General features: G+C 42.5%; 6 non-coding genes across 6 annotated transcripts; all 6 read left to right on the top strand.

Moving 5' to 3' along the window:
- Positions 1 to 1,316: 1,316 nt before the first annotated feature.
- trnat-ugu (transfer RNA threonine (anticodon UGU)) lies at positions 1,317 to 1,389 on the top strand. Its single transcript has one exon. It is a non-coding gene; the product is annotated as a tRNA-Thr (tRNA).
- A 195-nt stretch (positions 1,390 to 1,584) lies between these two features.
- On the top strand, positions 1,585 to 1,657 carry trnat-agu (transfer RNA threonine (anticodon AGU)). Its single transcript has one exon. It is a non-coding gene; the product is annotated as a tRNA-Thr (tRNA).
- A 204-nt stretch (positions 1,658 to 1,861) lies between these two features.
- Positions 1,862 to 1,934, top strand: trnat-ugu (transfer RNA threonine (anticodon UGU)). The gene has a single exon. It is a non-coding gene; the product is annotated as a tRNA-Thr (tRNA).
- Positions 1,935 to 2,408: 474 nt separating this feature from the next.
- trnap-ugg (transfer RNA proline (anticodon UGG)) lies at positions 2,409 to 2,481 on the top strand. Its single transcript has one exon. It is a non-coding gene; the product is annotated as a tRNA-Pro (tRNA).
- Positions 2,482 to 2,970: 489 nt separating this feature from the next.
- trnat-ugu (transfer RNA threonine (anticodon UGU)) lies at positions 2,971 to 3,043 on the top strand. Its single transcript has one exon. It is a non-coding gene; the product is annotated as a tRNA-Thr (tRNA).
- Positions 3,044 to 3,546: 503 nt separating this feature from the next.
- Positions 3,547 to 3,619, top strand: trnat-cgu (transfer RNA threonine (anticodon CGU)). Its single transcript has one exon. It is a non-coding gene; the product is annotated as a tRNA-Thr (tRNA).
- The last annotated feature ends 4,612 nt before the right edge of the window (positions 3,620 to 8,231 follow it).

Below are 8,231 nucleotides of genomic sequence, written 5' to 3'. Positions count from 1 at the left end.
GGAGAAACCAAACAAACACTCAAGAAAAGACTTTATCAACACAAATGGAAAAACAATGATAACAAAAGTGCAGTATACGCACACTTAAAAGAAACAAACCACACAATTGAAGATGAACAAGTAAAAATCCTAGGAACAGAAAAGAGATGGTTTGAAAGGGGAGTAAAGGAAGCGATTTTTGTGAAAAAATTTTCACCCTCTCTGAACCGTGAAGGAGGTATCAGATTTAACCTGTCTCCTATTTACAATAACTTGTTGACCACCAAGGGACATAGACATGCTGATCAGGCTAACTGAAAGTAGCTATTCAGCCCTAGCCCAAACAATAAGCCTAATCAAGACCCAACGATAGGGAATTTAGAAACCAATGGGCCTCTTCACCATAGGGGCATGACTAACCATCCCCACCCAGTCCTCAAATAGGCCACGCTCAGCTTTTTAGCGCAGAGCAATTTCCCGGAGTCTTCACGGAGACTTCAGGGTTGTCTACCGCTGACGAAGCTTCTGTGAGAGAAGCGAAACGTCCTTTTTTGTTTTTTGTTTTTTACCCACAGGTACAGATGACGACTGACAGAACCCTTTCTACGACTGAGGCCTTATCAAATTTAAGTGAGTTCTTGTTGACTGTGTACTTGTCAGTATCCTTCAAATGTGGAGTACATCACTTCTTGTCTTTTTCGAATGCAATGGACTTGGCTTTTCCCGGACAAATCCGCTGAGGACCAGACTGGTTTGAGGCTGTGATTTTGATAGCATGTTAACAAAAATGCTAATGGCTAGCAAGCCTAAAAGGCCTCATAGCTCAGTGGTTAGAGCACTGGTCTAGTAAACCCAGGTTTGTGAGTTCAATTCTCACTGAAACCACATCACATCTCCGTGAGTTCATGTTGTCTGTGTACTTGTCAGTGTCCTTCAAATGTGGAGAACATCACTTTTCTTTATTTTTCGACTGCAATGGACTTGGCTTTTGCCAGACAAACCCGCTGAGGACCCGTATGTTTTGAGGCTATGATTTTGATAGCATGTTAACAAAAATGCTAACGGCCACCTAGCATCCAAGGCCTCATAGCTCAGTGGTTAGCGCACTGGTCTAATACACCAGGTGCCGTGAGTTCAATTCTCACTGAGGCCTCATCACATCTAAGTGAGTTCCTGTCATCTGTGTACTTGTCAGTATCCTTTAAACGTGAACATCACTTTCTATTGCAAGTCAAGCAACGGACTTGGCTTTTCCTGGAAAAGTCTGCGGAGACCTGACTGAGGCTCTGATTTTGGTAGCACATTAACAAAAATGGTAACGTCCAGCTACCGTACAAGGTGTCATAGCTCAGTGGAAAGAGCACTGGTCTTGTAAACCAAGGGTCGTGAGTTCAATTCTCACTGAAGCCTCATCACATCTAAGTGAGATCCTGTTGTCTGTGTACTTGTCAGTATCCTTCAAATGTGGAAAACATCACTTCTCTTTATTTTTCGACTGCAATGGACTTGGCTTTTCCTGGACAAATCTGCTGAGAACCAGACTGGTTTGAGGCTATAATTTTGATGGCATGTTAACAAAAATGATAAGGGGCAACTAGCATCCAAGGCCTCATAGCTCAGTGGTTAGAGTGCTGGTCTAGTAAACCAGCGGTCGTGAGTTCAAGTCTCACTGAGGCCTTACCACATCTCAGTGAGTTCCTGTCATCTCTGTCAAGCAAATATGTGCACTTGTCAGTATCCTTCAAACATAAACATCACTTTCTACTGCAAGTCAAGCAACGGAATTGGCATTTCCTCTAAAAGTCTGCTGAGACCTGACTATTTTGAGGCTCTGATTTTGGTAGCACGTTACCAAAAATGTTCACGGCCAATCAGCCTGCAAGGCCTCATAGCTCAGTGGTTCGAGCACTGGGCTTGTAAACCAGCGGTCGTGAGTTCAGTTCTCACTGAGGCTTCATCGCATGTAACTGAGTTCCTGTTGTCTGTGTACTTCTCAGTATCCTTCAAACGTTGAGAACATCACTCTCTTTTCCACTGCAAGTCAAGCAATGGACTTGGCTTTTCCTGGAAAAGTCTGCTGAGACCAGACCGAGGCTCTGATTTTGGTAGCACGTTAACAAAAATGTTCACGGCCGATGATCCCACAAGGCCTCGTAGCTCAGTGGTTAGAGCACTGGTCGAGTAAACCACGGATTGTGAGTTCAATTCCCCCTGCGGCCTCATCACATATAACTGAGTTCCTGTCATCTGTGTCAAGCAAATCTGTTTACTTGTCATCGATGTTCGAATGTCCTTTCTCTTCATTTTTCTACTGCAAGTCAAGCAACGGACTTGGCTTTTCCTGGAAAAGTCTGCTGAGACCCGACTGTTTAGAGGCTCTGATTTTGGGAGCACGTTACCAAATATGTTAACGGCCACTTAGCCTGCAAGGCCTCATAGCTCAGTGGTTAAAGCACTGGTCTTGGAAACCAGCGGTCGTGAATTCAATTCTCACTAAGGCCCATCGCATATAACTGAGTTACTGTCATGTGTGTCCAACAAGTCTGTGGAATTGTCAGTATCCTTCAAATGTGGAGAACATCACTTTCTTTTCTACTGCAAGTCAAGCAACGGACTTGGCTTTTCCCAGAAAAATCTGCTGAGGACCAGACTGTTTTGAGACTATGATTTTGATAGCATGTTAACAAAAATGCTAACGGTCAGCGAGCATCCAAGACCTCATCGCTCAGTGGTTAGAGCACTGGTCTAGTGAACCAGGGGTCGTGAGTTCAAGTCTCACTGAGGCCTTATCACATCTCAGTGAGTTCCTGTAATCTGTGTCAAGCAAATCTGTATACTTGTCAGTATCCTTCAAACGTAAACATCAGTTTCTACTGCAAGTCAAGCAACGGACTTGGCTTTTCCCAGAAAAATCTGCTGAGACCCGACTATTTTGAGGCTCTGATTTTGGTAGCACATTAACAAAAACGGTAACGTCCAGCTAGCGTCCAAGGCCTCATAGCTCAGTGGTTAGAGCACTAGTCTTGTAAACTAGGGGTAATGAGTTCAACTCTCACTGAGGCCTCATCACATGTAAGTGAGTTCCTGTCATCTGTGTCAAGGAAATCTGTGTACTTGTCAGTATCCTTCAAATGCGAACATAACTTTCTACTACAAGACAAGCAACGGATTTGGCTTTTCCCGGAAAAAACAATCTGCTGAGGACCTGACTATTTTGAGGCTGTAATTTTTGTAGCACGTTAAAAAATGCTAATGGCCAATGAGCCTATCAGGCCTCATATCTCAGTGATTACAGCACAGGTCTTGTAAACCAGGGGTTGTGAGTTCAATTCTCACTGAGGCCTCATTACATGTACAGAACTGAGTTTCTGTCATCTGTGTCAAGTAAGTCTGTGTACTTGTCAGTATCCTTCAATCGTGAAGAACATCACTTTCTCTTTAACTTTCTACTGCAAGTCAAGCAATGGATTTGGCTTTTCCCAGAAAAATCTGGTGAGAGCAGACTGTTTTGAGGCTGTGATTTTGGGAGCAGGTTAACAAAATTGCAATCGGCCGATGAGTCTGCAAGGCCTCCTAGCTCAGTGGTTAGAGCACTGGTCTCGTAAACCAGGGGTCGTGAGTTCAATTCTCACTGAGGCTTCATTACATGTATCTGAGTTCCAGTGATGTGTGTTAACCAAATCTGTGTACTTGTCATCGATGTTCAAATGTGGACGATGTCACTTCTCTTTATTTTCTTACTGCAACTCAAGCAACGGACTTGGCTTTTGCCCAGAAAAATCTGCTGAGACCCGATTATTTTGAGGCTCTGATTTTGGTAGCACATTAATTTTCAACAGGCACGAAAGATACGTTTCCTTTTTATAAAAATCCCCATAAAATGAACATTTAATGAAAGAAGACGGCAATGTTCAAGGCACCATCAATAGCCCATGTTTTCTCTTTCCGCAAAAGTGGGCTAAATTTACTTCAAAGAAAAAAAATAACAGCCATCATTCACTGAAATAAACTATTTTAAAAATATAATTGGATTGAGATACAATAAAATAAAGTGCAAAAATCCAATAACCAAAAGCAACACTTTCTTCAAGGAGAAGTAACGTACACTGAAAACAAATATTAAACTTAAATTTTGAAACTTGAACTGAGTAAAAACTCTGAATATGTGATTGCACAGCAATGTTCTCTTCTTTGAGGCTGAGGATGATACTTGGTGGTGTCTCATCTTTTCTACAAGTTCATCAATATTTGGGGCCAGGCTCTGAGCTGAGGAAATCCCCAAAATTGAGTGAAGGTGTTCAGCAGTAAGTCAACTTCTGTGTGATGTTTTGTTCAGCTTCATCAAAGACAATAGTTGTTCACGCCATGCCAAACATCGACAACGTTTGAGCAGCCTGGATGCGCAGCTGGGCCATTGTGTCGGCGAGGAAACGGGCAAACTGTGCAGCACCCACTGCCGTATATTTTTCATGCACTGTAGTTGTGTCATGCATAGCATGTAAAGCCAAAAACTCCTCTGTCACACTTAGCTGGAGTCCACTCCGCGGATGAAAATTGACAACTGGGCAACGTCAACGTTCTCATCCACAGCCAAGGAATATGCGCGATGACATCTTTTCCCTTTTTCACAAGCTGCTCTGTTTGATGAATGGCCAACTGCTCTACTCGCTCGGCAATGGTGTTTCTGCTCATGCTCACGTTTAAAAAGAGTTGCTTTTTTTTCTGGGCAAACTTCGTCACAAATGTTCAGCAAAGAGTATTTTGATGAAATCCCCCTCCGTAAATGGCCGGGCTGATTTTGCGATCTGTTTTGCCAAAATAAAACTGGCCTTGACAGCCGGCTGGCTTTGTGATTTGGCTTTTTTGAACAGAGCCTGTTGAGATTTGAGGCTTCGCTTTTATTCCTCAACCTTCTGTAGCCTTTGTTCCATGTCCATATTCTTGTTTTTGTCCACGTGTTTCGTTTCATGATGTCGTCTCAGATTATACTCTTTCAATACCGCCTCACAGAAGACACACAGGTTTTCCAGCTACCTCCATGAACATTTAGTCCGACTCCCACCTTGTTAGAAACCCCGGTTCTCGGTGTCCACCTTGCGTTTTGCCATTTTTGATGGGTATCTGAAAGTCAACTTTACTGTTACGCTAATGACTGCTGCACCAATAAATATTGAAATGAAGCGGCTGACTGCTTGGCGCATCACCGTTGCATTGTGGGAAATGTAGTATTGGTTCCTGTAAAAGATTTTCGGCCTGCCGGCTTGCTGCAGGCCAGTTCAAACAATAAATCAATATCATCCCAGGGACCGGAGAAAACCTTCTCACAGGCCGGATGTGGCCCGCGGGCCTTGACTTTTACATATGTAGTCTAATCTATCCAAAATGATTTCTTGTTTTTATACTATTTTAGCTATTTCTACATTGGATGCGTGGGTTTTCTCCGGTTACTCCGGTTTCCTCCCACATTCCAAAAATATGCATGGCAGGCTGATTGAACACTCTAAATTGTCCCTAGGTGTGAGTGTGAGCGCGGATGGTTGTTCATCTCTGGGTGCCCTGCGATTGGCTGGCAACCGGTTCAAGGGGTCCCCCGCCTACTGCCCAAAGACAGCTGGGATAGGCTGCAGCACGCCCTACAACCCTTAATTGTGAGGATAAAGCGGGTCAGAAAATGGATGGATGGATAAACACATAAGGAAAAACCTGCTGGAAAAAAAAAATATACAAATTGAACATCTACAAGAGACAACAAAAGAAGTTGGCATCTACTGTGAAGCTTGTGGATATTTTCTATTGTCTTATTTTTAATCCATAGAGCTTTTGTGATGCCACTGCCGTTATATGAGACAGCCCCACCTCATATTTTCTTTTCTCGTTGATTGATGAAGTTGTTGAAATCAGTCACATTGGTTCCCCTCGGAGGTATGTATATGCTTATTCAAACAGTACTGCAATAGGATTGCTCATTTCATGTTTTGTGGAAGATAGCAGCATCCGATCCCACCAGCATTAAACTACATGCAATTTAAATAACTGAATTTGATGTGATTTTTAATTTCAAATTTCCATAACAAACCAGATGTGTCTATTGTGTCAATGCCACACAAGTATAAAGAGATGACCATTTTTAAACTAAAAAAGAAAAGATTTTTAACTACCTGCAAATTACCGTTGGGGCATTTGACTAACTCCCTTTCCAGAGGTTACAATTCTATTGTATATTGTAGACACATGTATAAACCATTGATGAGAATTCAAAATCTAATTAATCTCAACAAACATTTGCAGACTCTGGCATAGCTAAATTTAACGAAATGATGATCCTAGTCCCCTGGTGCCCACAACCGACGTATGCCTTAGGTGGGGATAGGGTATTGACTGAAATCAGTTGTCGTCCCATTTCCCTATTGAGGTTGTTCAACATCAGGAGCAGCCATCAGATGCTACGGCTGATTGGTCAGCTTTAAATGATGGCCGAGGGCAGTGCTACCTGAGTTTGTCCACTGTCTGCTTAGAGTCTGAGCTCAATTGGCTCATCATAGGCACGTTGCATTTGTCATAAAGTGGGATACATTAATAAACCTCAAACTCCCTACTCAACTCCATTTTATTTTACAGCACTTCAACAAGCACAACTGGAACAATGTGTAACTTGGAAATCAAACATAAAACAAACTACCGGTATAAGAAATACACGGACAATTTCATTACAACAACATAAAAAATAACAATAATAATAATAATAATACATTTTTTTAATGATAAATGACTCTTTCATATTGACTTTTGGAATAAAGGAGATCCAGATTTGTTCCCCCTTTTTGTTGCACAGTCAACAGAGGAACATGACCGAAGCCTCCAATGAGCAGCATGAGTGTCCCAGGATGCTTGAATTGTAATCCCAAATTCACAGCGTGTTTGACAACACTCGCATCGGTTATCGGAAATCAAGTTTGAAAGTAAACAAACGAGTGCCATTTTCTAACAAGCGTGAGTTCATGCATTGGTTAGAACGTTAATAAAGAAGGAATCCAGGATCCAAATCTGTCTAATTTAATCTTCTTACTCGATTTACTTTATCGCCTGTTCTCCTCCCTCTCCATTTCCTCTGCGGGATGCATTTCACGTTGAGTGATGTGAGATATCTATCGATCTATCTATATATATGGATAGATCTCGATATACTGTATATTGTGATTAAAATGCTGTCAAAATGAATATTTTGACAGAAAAAGGATGAAACGTGGAAATAAAGGAGAAAATAAAGGGAGGTGCCAATTCACCGGGGCCAACAACAAGAAAAAGCACTGATATAAAAAAATGTCACAGTCGAAACAGCTCAAAAATGGAAGAATGGAAGTCACATAAAAAGTTTCTGAACTGTTGCACAAGGCTCCTGACTCCCAGGGACCTCTCACTACAATGATATGTGCCCAACTCACTTCAAGCAACTTCATACAAGTGTAAAGGGTCATATCCAACAAGGAGGTCCAGTATTTTAAAAACATTGTTCCGACTTGAAAAATGTACAACTGTAAGGTCCAATATTAGCCTAGTGTGTGTGTATGTATTATATATATAGATATATATTTATTTATTTGATTTAGCGGCTGGATAGCTCAGTTGGTAAGGCATTGGTTTGGAGTACGGAAGACGGGGGTTCGAATCCCGCTTGGGGCAAAAATGAGCACATAACACCATCCAGTGTGGGTCCTTGGGCAAGATCCTTCACCTTATACAATGATGAGAGACAATAAAACGAATGACATGCCGGCTCAGACGTCGCCCGGCCAAACAAGGTCTGTGTCAGGTGCTGGGGAACCAGAGCACCGTGATGAAAAATGGGCTACTGGAACAAAGCGGAGATGGGCAAGATGCGATAACATGGCTCTGTTGGAATGCTACTACTCAAGGAACCCTAGTGAGAGGGGTTACATGCAGAGAATGTGGGCTAAATGGTTACTTCGAAACCCACAGTCACGGTTGACCACGAAACAACTAGTAGCTCAGTGTTCCACCATCCACAAATGGCAACTGCTGTCACAACTTGAGATTGATGAGGTACAACGCAGGTTCCATGGTGAAGGGCCCCAGGCTGCCAGATCAGAGGAGGAGGTCATACCAGAGATTGGGAGGCAAGCCCCAATGAATGCAGATGATGAGATTGGGAGGTCAGCCCCAATGAATGAAATGCTGAGCGAGGCAGCAACTGACCTGAAAGCTAAGATCATGGCGAGAATGGAAGCTGGGCA

The sequence above is a fragment of the Hippocampus comes genome, unplaced genomic scaffold (genome assembly GCF_001891065.2).
Source record: "Hippocampus comes isolate QL1 unplaced genomic scaffold, H_comes_QL1_v1.1 scaffold481, whole genome shotgun sequence".
Taxonomy (NCBI): domain Eukaryota; kingdom Metazoa; phylum Chordata; class Actinopteri; order Syngnathiformes; family Syngnathidae; genus Hippocampus; species Hippocampus comes.
Note: the sequence above shows the minus strand (reverse complement) of the source record. Positions and strands in the feature narration are given on the sequence as shown.